Source organism: Poeciliopsis prolifica, unplaced genomic scaffold (assembly GCF_027474105.1).
Source record: "Poeciliopsis prolifica strain line A6 unplaced genomic scaffold, Auburn_PproV2 SCAFFOLD020, whole genome shotgun sequence".
Taxonomy (NCBI): Eukaryota; Metazoa; Chordata; class Actinopteri; order Cyprinodontiformes; family Poeciliidae; genus Poeciliopsis; species Poeciliopsis prolifica.
Genome location: NW_026562395.1, coordinates 3,908,570 through 3,925,774, shown reverse-complemented (window position 1 = coordinate 3,925,774; position 17,205 = coordinate 3,908,570). Strand labels below are relative to the sequence as shown.

Here is a 17,205-nt window from a genome sequence, read left to right as displayed (position 1 = left end):
ACACACACACACACATGCATATGCACTGTTTTACTGGAAGAGTGAAAGAGCATTGCGCAGGGAGAAAAAAAAAACATAGTGGGAAAAACAAGTGGGCAAAACCACTTGGGAAAAAAAAAACACCCCATATTATCAAGGGTGGAGATCTGCCACAAGCACATTCCTGATTTAATACTCACTTCATCCCAAGCTATTTCAATATTGGTAAATACTGTAGCGCATCCACACGAGCTGGGGAGAGGGGGGGGGGGGGATTGCGCTACACCCAGCAGACATAACACCTCGCAGAAATGACACAACACTGCGGTCGCATTGGGAAACAGGAGCGAGCGATCTGTCCAAATGTCTGACTGTCCGTCCAATTAATCCCCGGCCTTGTGACATGAAGGTGCGTCCCAGAAAATCAAAACCGCTATTCCCGGAATTCAATGAAAAGAGGGGACTTCCTATATTCCATGTAGATTTATTGCACACAGAGCGATAGGATTCAAGTATTGTCTAGCAATTTTCATTATCATGGCTCTCTATTATGTGAGACCAAAATAAGAAAAAAAGAGAAGGTCTTTAGAAATAAAATTTATGTTACAGCCATGTCAAGGGCCACACCATGATGAAGAAGCTGCTGACTTTACAGTCATTAACACCCTCCACGAGTAGGGAAAGCCAAAGCCGCTAAAGGTTGTAGCTAAAGAAGCTGGCTGTTCACACAGTTCTGCAACTAATCATATTCAAAGGAAGTTGAGTAGAAGGACGAAACGGGGTTTGCCAGGCACCTGTCAAGTCGGCTTTCTTCACCGTGAGTGCGTAGGCCTTAAGAAAACAAAAAAAGCAACAAAAAAAATCAAGAATACTTTTTTACTGGAATTATGTAGTATAATTTTCAACGAAATCAAATTGAAGGGATGTGCATAAGACTGACATGACAATGTCAAACATGACACAACACCTGACAGGAGCATGAAGGAGACTTTTTGAATGCCTATGACTGCTGTCATCATTCGGTTTAATAATGACACTTTTAATGCAAAGTTGCTCTAAAGGTTGCGTTAAAAGTCCATTAAAACTGCCAAGTTTGCATTATTTTGTAAATAATGTCACTTTAATGCAAAGCTGGCACATTTACTGGACTTTAAACGTAACTTTGTATTAAAACGGTGACTATTTACAGAGTAGTGCCCGAAATACATCACTGAGAGTTTAATGTGTCTTTGGACTCAAAGTTCATTTACTAAAAGAAATGTGAGATGTTACTGTACAGCAACGTCCATTTTCTGTCTTTTACATTTAATCGGCTCCAAACAGGGAGGTCAGACGGTTTACTTTTTTTTTTCCACAAGCCGTACTCCCTTTTTAATATCTATATTTATAAGAGTGTCTCCGGTCTTCTTATTGCACAGTATTGTCTTCATCCTGCAGCCCTGCCATGCCCTCATCAACATCATTTTTGAGCCAGTCAAACAAATGCCCATACTTGCCCAGACATTCCCATGAGCTTCTTCCTGAGCTCAACAACTTTTATAAACCTGGCCCGTCGATCGCTCTCCAATGGTCATCTTGCACGACGAAGGTAACAGTGGTCTAGGATTCCTTCTGTTTATGTCTGTCTGCGTATGGATTTGTGGAGCCCGAAACTCAGTAGAAATGGTTTGGCGATCTTCTGCAGCCAAATATGCGTAAACAACTCCGTTTGAAGCCCACATAAATCTCTCTGGTTTACGTTACACTTCTACAAAGCTCAGTGTAAAACAGATAGATCTGTGTTTTTAACTCAAACAGGCGCCCACTCACATCTGATTGCGATTTTTTCGACCCAGACTCCAATTTCAGCTGTTGATCCTGGAATTATTCATATATTTAGAAAGGACTGGCACTGATTGTAATATCTGATTTGTTTTGTTTTTGTTTTTTAAATGTGACTCCCCGCACCCCAACAAAAATATATAAAATTACTCCTGCCGTTTTGTTTTCGTGCGGAAACTATAACAACTGCCGTTTTTTTGGTATTTTTTTTTTGTCTTTGATGGCAAAAATCCAAACCTTGTCTTTGGTAATCTTGAGAAAGCGTCTTCTTTTCAGTCCGTCCAACGGTTTCATAACACTTCAAATGGAAATAATCCACCAGAAACAAGTGTTTAATATTACTACAGCCAAATCACATATTAAAAAAAATAGAAAAATGTTGGTTAATTCATACTAAATCAAAGGAAATATAATATGGACTTTTCATTTGACTTTTTTTGAGGCTTTTATTCATCTTAATTGCATTATCTTATCGTTAACTTTTGTCTAAATAGAGTTTATGTATAGCCTTACTCTACTTTGCTTATTCAATCTAGAGAAATTATGGGTTGTTATTGTGTGCACTATTACTTTAAGAAATAAATAAACTGCTCAATCACTTGGTCACTAAGTCCAAGAATCAGCAATAAAATATCAAAACAATTTAACTGAACTCATCATTAATAACGAACATGAACAGAAAGAAATAACATTCCAGACTGTGAGCGCGCAGGGCCAGAAAGAGGAGGCAGAAAAAACGAGCGAGAGACAAACAGCCTCCGAGGGTGAAAGGTCAAAACTCTGACACGTGCAGCGAGTTGAACCTTTCACTTCTGGCGGAGATCACCGCTGGGAGGCCTGGAGGAGAGGCACTTTATTGTTCTGGGTTACGAGCTCCTCGCCAACACTGCCGGCAGCTCCAAAATCACTCCCTCACACACACACACTCACACACACGCATACCGTGGGTCATTCGGGGTTGCCACAGTCAGATAGAGTCCAGGCTGGCCTGGACAGATTTTTCCCCCCCTGGTAAAGTCTTTAACCCGAACGCCTCACCAGTCTATTCCGGGAGGCCTGCTGAAATGGAAAAGACGAAGTGGGTTTAACTTTGGACTCTTTCATGGCACGAGTTAATGTATATGAAAAGCCGTCACCTCATAAACCAATACAGTTCTCCTGCTCATGCACCTACTTAATGTACTCACTTTTTTTTTTCTTTTTTTTTCCAAGAACCCACTGAGACAATGATATTATTTATGTCCTATAAACTCCCTTGAAGAATTCGACTTCAAAAGCAAACAACAAACAGAAAATGTGTACAGTCCAGGTCGTCACACCTCCTAGTCAGTGCTTCTTTATTCAGATTGAGGCTGACTGAACACACCAGTTCCTCTTCCATGGCAACGATGACATCATAGAGCAGGGGAGTGATGAGGGGAGCTTCTTGGACTCACAGACGGATCAACGAGGTTCGAGCCATTCTCAAGGTAGGTCAATCAAGGTAGGTCAATCAGAAAGTAAAACCTTCGTAAGCAAGATAAACGTGATGTAAAGACGGTAAATAATGACAGCAGATGTTAATGAGGGGATGACTCCCTCACCGCGACATTCGCACGTGGCAAAAGCCTTGGTGTTTTTGGAAAAACTGAGAATGCTTTTGTTTCCGGGTGAATTTTATTTCCAGAAAGCTGTGAAGCAACCTTTAGCCTCGCTAGCAGCTCACAGTTTCCAGTTGCGTGGTTCTCACTTCCACCTACCTACATGTTGGGCGTTGCTTGACAAGCAGTTGCCTTTTTTTTTCACTTTAACATGCGAAAAAGCAACCGGATAGCTGTTAGCAAGTCATTGCTAACTCCTCACCAACAAAACGTGGAGGACGGAACCACACCCGTTGCTCATTGAGAAGAACAACTGTTACAACAATTATGTCAGACTGTACGGTAAAGTCGGAAAACACCGCGAGAGTTTGCCACCAGTCGCTTTTTGACGGAGCTGCGGTACGGTGCGGTATAATATGTCGGCACAAGCATCGCGATTTTGCTGTTGTGTGATTTCATGGCGTGGGATATTGTTTCATTACCAGTATTTTTTAAAATAATCTCTCTGCTAATATTTCACATGCGAGTGCTGGGTGCGTCTAAGTAGTGGATACCAAAACCTAGAAATTGTGTCTTCTGACATAATTCACAATAAAGTACACACACGCACACACACACACACACACACACACACTAAAAAGCAGCATTGGATAAGACGGACATTAGAAAACATAATTCAATACGTCAAACTTTAAAATTTAAGTGAGTTGTTTTGTCTCAGTCTGTATCTAATGCAAATCTTTAAAAACCAGATCCCCGTCAAATCTGACCACAATCTGGGCTTTAGCTTTAAGTGCTGCTCATTGATTTATAATAAACCCTGGTAAGTGTCAAGACTGAGAGGTAGCAGAGAGGAGTGCGATGATGATAACCTCAAATGAATTCTCCTCTCTCCACCCTCGTCCGCAGTTTATTAGTTTAGGCCAGAGGCCACTTGTAGCCTTGCAGAGTGGACGGTAATTGTGTACGTGCTCCTTAAGCACCGACCGCAGCAATAATAGACTGAATTATACAATAAATTCCCTCCAGATGTGCTCCCTCCACACCCAAACATCCACTCCAATTTGACAATTCGCACAGCCACAATCTGTGCAAGGAGGCCTCTGTCCACACACACACACACACACACACTTTTACAAATGCACACACAGAGATGAAGTGGCTTAGCTGCGGTGTTTGCACTGTCAGATTGTTTCCATGCTGGTGTTAGCTCGCTGCATTTCCTCACTGCTGGTGTAATTACAGGTCGTATTAGCTGATAGTGTTTGGCTAACCTCCTAATAGGTGTCCTCCTGAAACTTAACAGAGTCCATTCAATAATAAGCAGCCTTTTTTTTTGTTGTTGTTTTTTTAGGAACCCAGAACCAGATACGAAGGCAAACGCCTGCAGTACACATTGCTCAAAAGCAAGCAGACACAAAGCTCCAGATGTATTGTGAGACTTTGAATCAAGAGAGCAAGTTTCATGCGCTTATAGTGAGAGTACTTTGTGTGTGCTCAATGTCTACAGGAATCTTCCCATCTATTTCTGTCCTACAGGGGCGGCAGGAAATGAGGAGGATAAGGACGAGAAAACGAAGAGAGAAGGAACAGAGTGGTCAGAATAATTATAACGTGCGCCGGTGCTGAAATGTGAGTCAGATTTCCGGAGTGGGAGGCGGAGGGGGTCAAGTCCACATTTTTTAAAATGTTTACCTCGGTCTAAGATCATAGAAACTGAGTTTCATATTTTTTGTTTTATGCCTGAATATTGCCCGGTACAGAGTTCTGTGTTCTGCTGATGCAGGAGGACGTTGAGAGAGAGAAAGAAAGAAAGGAGAGAGAGAGGAAGAGAGAGGAAGAGAGAGGACCGACAGCTAGACTGGCAACTCCAGTTTCTTTCACTGTCTGCTGGTGTGTTGCTGGTCTTGGCTCCAGTGCCACCCAGTGTTCAAGCGTGTGAGAAATTGACATCAGAAGGGCCTGAGTGAGTGATTCCATGGTGATGGAAAAAGTCTCACAACCTACGATTCACTGTTTGGATTAAGCACAGATATTCCATGAATATAATGGAATATGAAATCCATGATCATGATTGCCAATGGACGGCGACTGTGTAATACAATAAGGTATAAACAGTGACCTTCGCATATATTTTTACCCCTATTGCAGAGCTGTAAAAATGCTTCAGAAGAATTGTTTCATTTTAATTTCATTTGCTGCAGCCTAATTTAACACAGAAATATTTGCAACAGAAGCTTTGGAGTTTTTTTTTTTTTTTTTTACCTCACTGTATTGCCAGTGAGGTAATACTACTCTTGTCTTGCCCATTTTGAAGAGTGTCTAGCAGAAATGGGCCTCTGACTCCACTTATATGGTTTTACAACAAAGGGAAATATGAAGGCACATATTAATAAAATTTATAAGCACAACCTAAAAAAATATAAGATTGGATTAGTCTTGTGGCTTTTTTTTGTTTTTGTGGAAGCTATTATTATTATTATTATTATTATTATTATTATTATTATTATTATTCAGCAATAAAATATGTTTATTTTAAGACCTTTTATCCCCATATATTCCTTCAAAAAGCATTAAATAAAATTTTAAGCATCAGTATTAAAACTCTTGTATTGTTGATAAGTTGGTTAAAAAAAAGTGACTGCAAGAAGTAACACTCTAAAATTATTTTTTTAAACCCAAGCCCCATCAAAATTAAACAAAAGTAAATTACATCTTACTTATTTTGTCACATCAGTAGTGAAAAATAGTGTACGTTTTTAAAAATGTTTTAGATCATTGCTCAATTTAACTTTTAAAATACTTTTCCCCCGCGTACAGTTTGAATGGCAAATATTTTTTAAATATGTTGCACAATTCCTCTACTCGCTTACCCCCTCGTGCCACTGCTTCGTCATAAGAAACGAAAACAGAATGTCACAACATAATGTAAGCTGACAAGTGTTTTTCTTTGCAACGCTGTCACACGGAGGAGGCTGTGTTTGCCTGGGTTGGGGGGGTGGGGGTGCTGGCCGCAGTAATCAGTATAGGCAGACTAATTTGTCCGCAGACATATTCCAGAGCACCAACTCCCCTGTGCTTTGCTCAACCTGTTGTCCCAGGTGGCTTCAATGCTCGAACGACTTGTTTTACCTGCTCTGGAGCTGAAACGCCAGAGAGAGAGAGAGAAGTAATTCAAATTACACGTCATAACAGGAAACAGGAACAGGAAAGAGAGCTGGCGAGGCAGAGCAAGGGTCCAGGTGCACCGGTTTCGGCTCGGAGTGGGCTCTCCTCTTTCTGTGAAGGGTAGCTGCTGGTAGCTGCGGCCTTTTCACCGCGAAGCGTTGTTATCAACCCCCCGGGGTGTGTTTCGCTGCTCCTGTGGCCGCCGCTTCGTGGGCCGCCGTCATAAATCAGGCCGCGAAGCTCCCTGGCGGATGTTCCCTGATAGCCGCTCGCACCGAAAAAGGTCAAACTGAAATATCAGCAACACTGTTCGCTTCTTTTATTACCGGTGAAATTAGCCCCGCGAGACAGAGCCGCCACAGTTTTTCCTCACGCCTTCCCCCTGTCCTGCTGTTCGACCGTGTTTTCCGAGCTGCGTTTCCCATGGATATTTAATCGCCGCGTTGAAGAGGAAAGATGGTCTGCCTAACAGCTGCTTTGATTTATCGAGTTCACCCTCTAATAATTGCCCTGCGAGACAGTGCCCCTTCGCCCTTTCCGAGCTCCCTCCTGGAAAACCGACAAGCGAAGTTTTCTGTCTGTACGGAGAGGGGAACAATTTAATTTACAGCCACGCTGCTCAGTTTAGAACATGATGGTGGGGGAAAAACTTATGCCGAACTTGCCCCAGTGAGCCATATTGTAAAACAGATGAAATAAGAGACTAAAATTAGACATTTTAAATCACCAAAACATTCAGAGCTCAACAGGGGCGCCAGTAGGAAGTTTTGTGAGGGGCGGGTGCCGGGAAAGGGGGTGGGGGGCTCTGTGGGGGGGTCACACCAAAGCAGAACTTTAGGAGTTTGCTGTAGATGTGTTGATGATGCCAAGTCTGGAATTGAAGTCCGCATACTAATAAGACAAAATATCATAAAGTTAAAAACAATAACAAGTTTAAGTTTTAACATGTTTTTTTTTTTTTGTTGTTTTATCAGAATTTTATTCTTAAAAACACAATGCAGGTGTTGGGGGTGACACAACGGACACAAAAAGACACGTAAAAACTCATTTTCTCTGCTCGCATACATATGGCTTTTGATTGGAGGAGCTCATTTGAAATTATTATAGTTTGATAGGGAGTCACAGTCTGCCAAATTTTGGAGTCAAGTGACTCCAACCGGATGAGAACTGATTTTAAATTTTAGTCCCTCCCTCCTTCACTCATCCATGTGATTTAGAAAGAAAAACTTCTCTTAAAGTCTTCAGTCGCACAGGTTACAGCCGAATTTGAAAGAGCTCACACCTGCTGTGACCAGTCAGCAGCATTGGTCACTGGAAACCTGTGGAAACAACATCCTGGAGGCCATTTTTAATCAAATGACCCATTTTTGATTTGCTCTGCCTGTTTCCAACACAATCAGGCTCTCATGCTCTCGTGTTCGTTTTCAACAAGTTACCAGTTTAAAAGAAAGAAGATGCTGTTTGGGTATTTTTACTCGAGTGGTCGTCTGCGAACTTCGTCACCGGGAGCCGCTGTGACCTCTTGGGTGGTCGTGGCAAAAGCCAAAGATGCCCCCGCTGTGTTTAATCTTTGGAAGATATTTGTTTGCGTTGTGGATGATTATGCATGGCGGAAAGTCCCATTAGTTCCAGCGCACCGTCAGTTACAGGGGCCCGTTTGTCCTGTTAGACTGCGGCCGACCGGTCAGTCCGTCGGGTCGTCACTTCCAGACCAACATCCAGACGCCGCCCAGCAAACTTCGCCTTTTGCCCTGCGCTGGACGGTTCACATCTGACTGGGGCAGATCCCTCACAGCCACTCTGGCATCACGTCAGCAAGCAGAGCCCCGAATTAGTCCATGCTTAAATCAAATATTTTTGCAATTCAAAACTTTAACCTCTGAGTGAACCACTGGTGGAAGCATGGTTTAGAATATTGACTTTTTTTTTGTTTGCACATTTTGTTGTTGGATCACCAGAGTTTATTTAATTAATGTATTTTTTGGGAGGGCTGTTTTTTTTTTTTTAGGTTTCACATGTGAGCTCATCTGCGAGGCCTGGCCTCATATGGCAGCCATTACCTGCGCACGTGCTCCCGTCTGAAGGCTGATCCACTGGGTTAAACAAATCCAGGCGGCGCACCGTGGCCCCGCCAGGAATCACATCCATACATCAGCTGAGGAACAGCCGACATGGCAGGGTTAGAGCCGGCTACCGTTAGCCCGGCTCTTATCTCTGATCTGCTAACACCAAACATATTAGAGCTGCTTGAGTTAAAAAGGGGCTGAATCAAATTCAGCCAAATGTGTGTCGAAGATTTTGGATGGAAGAGGGGGAAAAAAACACACACACACACACACACAAAAAGAGAGAGCTCCTGAGTTTTCCTCTGGAAGCCTGTGACACAAATCATTTCTCATGGATGAAGTTCCAAACAAAGCAGCGTACAGTCTGGAATTTTGCAATTATCCAGAGCGAAATGCTTTAACAAGCAGTTTGGTGTGAGTCGGGGCATGAGCACGTAGCCGCCTCCCAGCAGGAACAGCGCGCGACTGACAGTCGGGCCGAGTCCGTGGAGCCCAGATACGATTCCTCCCCGAATCATAAGCGCGTGAGATTCCATTTGTGCTTATTATATTTCCTGTTTCTCACTTCATCACGTAGGAATTGAAAGTGACAGGGTAATTATCATTTCACCCTAAATTGATCCCAATCCATGTGGGCTGGCTCCAAACGTGGAGACATAAGACGGTGGGGGAAAGAAAGAAAGGAAGAAGAAGAAAAAAAATAGAGAGAGAGATGGAAGATGGAGGGGGGAGAAGCAGAATAAGGATTCTGGGAGCATTTGGCGATGGTTCAGTCATCTGTAAGACGTATCGCTTGAAGGGTGGAGAGAGATGCGAGGGGAAAAAAAAAAAAAGAAGAGGGAAACGTTTGGAGAGATTGCGTTGCGGGTGTTCCCTTGATGTCCCCCTGACAGGAACCAGATTTGGGAGCCGTGCGGCGTCGGCGCTTTGGCTTTTTATTCGTCTGGCTCCACCGGGTTTTTCCTGGCCCGAGCAGGGCTCGGTTCGGAGACGCCGTGGCCCACTCGTGGAGCCAGTCTGTAGTTTAAGTGAGAATAACAAATGCTCGAAAAAAATAATAGGACCTACAAAAAGAAAGCGAGCGGAGCTGCACAATCCTACTATTGTTCATGTTAGCTAAGCAGAAAGCAGAGTCCAGCCACATCTCTGGGACGTTTTACTGGCTCTAATAAAGAGTGTGTGGTCCCTGTTTCTGGAGCGGGCTCCCAGACTAACTGATATGCTCTGCAGTAATATTGGATGGTTCCGTATCATGTACTTTGAATAGTATAACTTGGCACAGCTCAGATTGGCCCTGTCACTCCCTCAGCTTTTGCAACGTCGGCGAGGTCAGAGGACCAAATGGTGGCATGGAGAGGTGAAGGGGTGAATGATAAAGATAAAGGTGACTGGGAAAAGACTTTCCACAAATAACTGGTGGTTTTAGATGGGGTGAGACAGGGCATGCCTCACACCATTTATAATTGGGATGTGGCTCATCGTCCAGGGAGGCATGAGGTGGGGGCAGCGCACTGGAAATGAGTCTTCCATTGTCATGGGGCAGGGGGCTTCCACAATGTAAGGGAATGTGGATGTACCTTATTGCTGACTGATGTTAAATATCTCATTTGAAATTTTCCAAGGAGTCTGTACTACATTTGATCAGTTTGGTTGTTTTACTTTTGACGGTTTTTCAACATAATGGTTTCCTCTGCTGCTAGATATTTTGTGCGTGTCAGTTTATATATCTGGGGATGTTTAATACACTCTGTGAACAAATGTTCTATACTTTGATCTTTGTCTACACTAAAAAACTATGGTTATGTCGCTCCATTAAACAAAACCGTTAAATAAACCAAAGTTAATTTGCAAATAAACCAAAGTTGACGTACTTTGGTTTATTTGGAGATCATAATCTGTCAAATATCATTCATTTCATTGGCTCAAACGGGGATGAGAACCAAAATAAATCCAAACAGGTATTAATATAAAGCTTCAGAAAGAAGTGGAAAATAAAAAGCTTAGTCTTTTGACTGTAGCTTCTCTTGACTTTACACCTACATATTTTATGAAATACTTACCTACCAAAAAATAACCTGATGCATATGCTAATATGCACTGATTACAACACTTTGAACATTTATCTTGAAAATAATGACGCTGACATATAGGTTTGCTTTGGGTTTGTGTCACAAACCATTTAACGATAAAATTCTGAAGGAGGATTCTGATTAGACGCTGAGTTAAAGGTCTATTTTACTACTTTTTTGCATCTGGACCGACTTAGATCAGCTACGCTTCCAAATCTGTAACTCAGTCTGTCGAATCTGGACTGGATTATCCTATGTTGAACATGGATTCTTAAAAAAGTCTCAATATCTGACACATTTATTTGGTTTAAAAAAATAACAAAAAATGAAAAAAAAAATCTCCAAAGTAGGAGTTTCAAGACTTTGACATCTTAAACAGATGTTTTAAGAAACGGAGGGCCAGTTTAAACAATTTAAAAACACCGGTGTGAGGGTCCAGAGGCCAAAAAACAGCAAAATGTCCCTTTTTATTCTTTATTGAGCACGCAGTTTTTTTCTGTGACTTCCCCATCAGTCAAAAATCTAAACGGTCAATTAGTTTTAAGAAAAATATCACTTTGGAGAGAAAGAATTTTTTTATTTTCTGTATATTTGTATTATTTGCAGCAGACAGAATGACTAGTGAATGCTAGCCACTTAATCATCAAAAGCTCTTGTATCACAAGATTTCGCAATATCCCTAACTGTCTGCATATTTACAAAAAAACACACGCGTGACCCCGAAAAAGTAACAAGTCAAATTATTGCTCAAGTTAAAGTACTGGATTATGCGCTTTCAAAAAAAGAAAAATTGAAATCAGCGCTTTTCTAGGCGCCAAAAGATGCTTTACGATTTTGCTCATCACTCATTCACCCCTCGGTCGCATTCGGCGGTGGAAGCACGGCTTCCGTCCTGCACCTGCGGTTCCTCCAGACGACCACAATGTATACAAGGCGGTTTCAGGCCAGATTTACCAAAACAACACAAAACAAAAGCGTGGCACAAACAACAACACACACAAAAAACAGGACAATATTTCAATATTTCAGGGATCAATCTGTTATGGTTTCTGTGTCGACACGTCATCACAAGAAATGGATTTACTGCAATCTCTCCGGTGCAGCGGCCGGCACCAGTTTCACAGGGGCACTGGCCGCTGTCCAGAACCATCAGCTATCATGATGGGGATGTTGGGCGAAGTATTTTGTCCACAATCAAATGTTTGCCCAGGCATGGATTGTTGAACCGGTGACCTCATATTAAGTAGCTAATTAGTGAGCTCCAAAACTAATCTTTGAGGGAAAATTTTCATCCTGAGCATTTTAGTTGTTTGTAGAAGTTCACTGGAAAAAAGAAAAAAATAATTGAATACAACAAACCAGAAACACTTTTTTGGTTGTTTTTCCAGTTTTTGATTTGATTTGCTCTCATAATTATATGATTTGTTGGACTGTATTTAGTTAAAAACCGCACTTCCTTTTTTCAATCGTCATTGTTTGTTTTGAAGGTATTTTGTAGACACCTATGAGCAAAACAATTCAAAGGCAAACCACATAAACACAGATTTGAGAGGTTTGATCATATATTTTCCTTTTATAAAAAAGAAGTATTATATCACTAAAAGTATCGGCATCTGTGATACTGGCCCTGTGTTGACCTGTATTGGATCGATACCAAAGCTAGCATTGCCCCCCTTTAATATGTACCCATAAGGTAATACTAGTCGAAAAAAAATTCTTCTTCTCCTTGCAACCCGTCTACAGCCACATATCGCCACCTACTGCCAACTTCAAATTATGAGATGATAAGCGTTGAAGTCAGAAGGACTGAAAGGACTCGGAGAACATAAATGTGTTTTGTGTTTGTTTAAAAATTGGAAAAGTAATAATAATAATAAAAAAAAAACAGGGCCAGCACCTACAAAATTATTCTCCATTCTTTGGCTGTTTTTTTTTTATTTTTTTATCATCTTTAAAATTATTCAGCGTTAAGGCCTGGTTTTGCATCACACACACAAGCATTCATGTGCCTGGCTTCTCCTGTGTGGCGTACAGAAACACACAGTTCGGCCTGTGCTTAATCAGCTCTGTTTTGAAGTGTTCCCCCGCTCGCTTTTTCCAGCACAGCCCTCGCAAAAGAAAAACGTCTGGACGTGGGTGGCTTCGCTGGGTCACTGAGCCCACAGAGTGGAGCATTTCATAAGAAAAGGGCCCACTTAATTCTGAGCCATACATCGCGCTCGCTGATTTACATGCGGACAGCTATCATTTTGTGAAGGCCCTGACAGTGATAAATGAGGTGTTTTACCTAATAGGTAATAAAAACAAATTACAGGTCTTAAGAGAAAGGATGTTCTTCATTTGGCTCTGTTTTCTGTCTCTCGGAGGGCAGGGGCCAGATTGTTTCCATATGATTGTGCCCTTCATTTGTTAAGACTGCAGACAGAGATTAATAACAGCATTTGCCGATGACCAATCTATACTCCGCCTTCAGGTTAATTGAAGGAAAAACGGTCGGAACCACTGGAAATGGAGGATAAATGACTGCTTTTATTGCCCCTGCTTTTCATTCCCAAGCTATGCATCTTCGTAGTTTTTTTTTAATGATTTTTTTTTCTTTTTTTAATTCTGTGAATATTTCATTCCCTTTGATTCAATTTCTTGCTGTCAAAAATAGCCCTTAGCACCATTTTCTCGTGTTTAAGTTTATTAATTGCAGGAAACTAAAATCCCTGCGCTATTAAAACTTGACGGTGAAACATTAACACATAAGTGATATTTACATCCCCCTGGCTGTGTGTTCAGCATAAAAAACATTGTAGTAATGAGATACACACACACACAAAAATCTTCCTCGCTGAGAAAACAGAACATTTTCTCCGAAAGACTGTAAATAATTTGACTCACAAACGCCTGAACGAAGAGTGTGTGTGACCGCCGCCCCGGTCCGTGATCCATCAAGCACTCTAAAATCGAATTAGCGAAACTATAAACAATCTACTTATGGTCAGCTGGGATTTGGTGGGTTTTCTCACCGGACCAGATTCTGACATTGAGCGTGAAATGACAAATTGCAGTCCAGAGACACGAACAGAAACGGCGCTCTGCTCTGACCAGCACGTTTTGTTGGGATTTTCCTTTTTCTTAAATATAAGAAAAAAATATTTTCCCACTCAGTGCTTAGTAGGTGAGGCCGTGTTATTCTTAACCGGTTTGAATCACTGCTGGACTCTTGCAATTCCCACAGAGCTCGTGTAGAAGCTCTCTCAGGTTTCCTCGGCTGGGTGTGAAAAGGTTTTTCCTCCTGGAGTGACGCGAGCAACACGGACCCAACGCATCGCGACGGTGACGAAAGCAGCAACCATCCCGGGATTTTGCTAGCAACGGTCCAAACATCGTGCACTGGGAACTGTGACGGTTCTTCAAAACGCCTCAAGCTGACGCTGGTTTTACAATTTTCTGTTAGATTCTGAGCTGGACTTTGACTGGACCGTCCTGACACATTAATTAGCTAAACCATTCCATTTCTACTCTGCGTTTAAGGTACTTTTACCTCCATGAATCTTCCCGTCAACCTGTACCAGCCACGGCGAGAAAAAGCATGATGCAGCCACCACCATGCTTCACAGTGGGTGTGGTTTAGTTAGGGAAACTTTTTTTATTTTCACTGGTTTATTTTTGACGTTTGCTGTTTCCTGCATGGCTTCTGCAAAGGTGAAAACACAACTTTTTAGTGCCTTCTGTCTTATTTTGGTCAAAGAGTGACAACAAATTCTAACACCGGACTCAGTAGAATCTGGAGGTTCTGTACGGATCCTCCAGAGTTACCATGGATAACTTGGTTGTTTCTCTGCTGCATGCTCTCTTAGTTAGAAGCACCGCACTTTGAGTTTTATTTATATACAAAAAGATGAAGAAATACCCATCATTTTTGTTCATGTGTGAATGTATAAATTGCACATCCATGACTTTATGTTCCTCTGTCATAGTAAATGATCACAAACTGATGGATTTTGTCTGGGTTTTTTTCTCATTTTGTTGTCAATTCTGCCAAATACTGAATTTTCTCGCAGTCCTGCTCCTTTCATAGCGGCCATACTTTCAGATAAAATGCACACCCGCGTGACACCTTATGGCGCACGTGTCAAGCTCAAGGCGCGGGAGCCAAATGTGGCCCACCATAGCTTTTTATGTGGCCCTCCACATATAGCTGGTGTCTTTCACGCGGAACACAGTCAAGATAACTGAGTGCTAAGATGTTGTTTTATCAATCAAATCACTCAACAGCTGCCTCAACCTCACTTGAGGTAAAGTTAGAATCCATAAAGATCCGGCAAGTAATGAAAAGAAGACCTTCACCAGCTCACATAAGCTCAAATATTTCTAAATTGGTACCACAAACACTTTCATTTTTATTGCCACAAATCCCTAAAAACAGTTGCAAAATAATGGAGGGACTGAAAAGATGTTCAACGTCATTCAGTTTGAAGAATTTATTAATATTTTAACAGTTCGTTAGACGGGTTTTAGCAATACATTCTGGCACAGCCGGCCCTTTAAGAACACTCAAGATCTTGATCAAATTGAAATTGAGTTCAATTTGCCGATACCGCACTGTTGGTATCGGTGAGTTCAGGCAAATGTTGTGTTTAGTTTGTCGTAACGGCAAGCAGTTTTTTTTCCCCCTATTGTGAGTAAACGGTTCGGCCAAGCCGCCAAATAAAAGCCACCCTCGTGTGTCTTTATTAGGCCAGTTTTGTGAGCTGCGTGTGTTTTGTTTGCCCAGTTAATCTTTCATTAAATCCCTTTTTAAATTAAGAGTTTAATTTTGCTGACCTCTTTTATGGCTTATTGCACTTTGGAAAATGGCCACTTTTATGACTTTGAAAGAAAAATAAATAAAGGAAACCTCCATTCCTGACGACATCTCCTGTTCTTTCTTTCACAGCGTCTACTCCTGCTGTGGGTTTGTTGCCAGTCTGATTTATTATTTTTTTTCCCCCTTCCCCTTCCTGATAGAAACTGAGTTTCTATCAGTTTTCATCGTGCTCTTCCCTCTCTGCACTTGGCTGGACAATAACCTCAAACACAACAAAAATCCCAATAAAAACCAGGCGTGTTTGTGGTTGTAACAAAACAAAATTAGGCAGAATGGAATGAATAAATTTTTGAAAAGCATGACACATTTTTTAAGCCAATTATCAACTCCGAATGGAAAAAGTGGAATTACTTATATATATATATATATATATATATATATATATATTTATATATATTTATATATATATTTTTTTTTTTCTGAATTCTACAGTGAAACAAAGGGGATCCTTTCGCCGGAGCTTGAATTTTGCTTGTGAGTGATGCAGGCCTCCATGGCAGACTGTGCAGTCAGGCCAACCGACATTCGAGTTGCCACATCCAATCAGCATCCCGGCCATAAAACGCCACAGCTCGGAGCGGCGCGTCGTTGCCCCCGGCGGGGCTTTGAGCGGAGCGGATGCTCGACCGCAGAGACGCAGAGCCCCCCCCAAAAAAAAGTCCCCCTCAAAAATAAGACGCAAAAATAAAAGGGTGAGGGCGAAAGATTCGCGAATCCTGCGGTGAGTGCCAGAGGGACACATTTTGCTGGAACACAGGGTGTGCTGAGTGATGGGCGAGCTGCTGCAGCAGTGTTTAGAAACACCAGTCGGACAGTCTATTGCTCAGGAGTCTGGGTGTCTGCTCTGGGAGCCCCCCCACTCCACCTCCCACCCTTCCACTGCTCCAACTGGGATGGTACATGCAGCCTCACTGCATACCACGCTAAAATTAGCCCCCACCCCACTGGAACCAGATGGAATTCTAAACAGAATAAACTTTTCTTGACTTGATTACATCGAGCTGTTCCAAGCTCCCGACATTACAAAGAAAGAGAGAGAAGGCGCAGGACGAGGAGGAACCTTAGAAGCTAATTGCCGCGGGTCTGGCATGCACACTGGGCATTGTGTCGAGCGGAGACGTTGCCGCGGTGCCGGAGCCTTTCCCTCCGAAAGCGCCGCGTCTCCCCCGTCGTCACGTCCTCCACGTGTCTTTTTTTTTTTTTTTTTTTTTTTTTTTGCGGTGGGCTCGCAGCTCCGCTTCATGCAATGCCGCTAATTAAACGCCAGCGATCCGTAACCGCGCGGCTCGCCGGGCCGCGCTCATCCATGTGGTTCCTATTGGCTCGGGCTGACCTCTGACCCCACCATGGTGGCGTTTAAAACCTGCCAATACCTTAGGATTGCAGTGACTGTCTGGTGTAAGGAATATATCTATTGATTTTGCTGCGTTTCATTTTTGAAAGCGACATTCTCTTTTTTAGAAATATGGGATCACAATTTAAAACATGTACAACAATGATCTACTTAAGTCAAAATATTTATTTATTTATTTATTTTTAAATGCACACAAGCACTAATTTTGCAGTTTTTAAGTAATTTTATGCTAAACAAGGGAGCCAATAGAAACAGTTCATTGCTAAATATGCAATAAAACTCTGTGAACAAATAACAGACTTCCCAATAA

At 42.1% G+C, this 17,205-nt stretch overlaps 1 long non-coding RNA gene across 1 annotated transcript; it reads left to right on the top strand.

Moving 5' to 3' along the window:
• Positions 1-4,732: 4,732 nt before the first annotated feature.
• LOC129368971 (uncharacterized) lies at positions 4,733-5,613 on the top strand. Its single transcript, XR_008606903.1, has 3 exons — positions 4,733-4,815; positions 4,920-5,012; positions 5,167-5,613. It is a non-coding gene; the product is annotated as an uncharacterized LOC129368971 (long non-coding RNA).
• Positions 5,614-17,205: the final 11,592 nt, after the last annotated feature.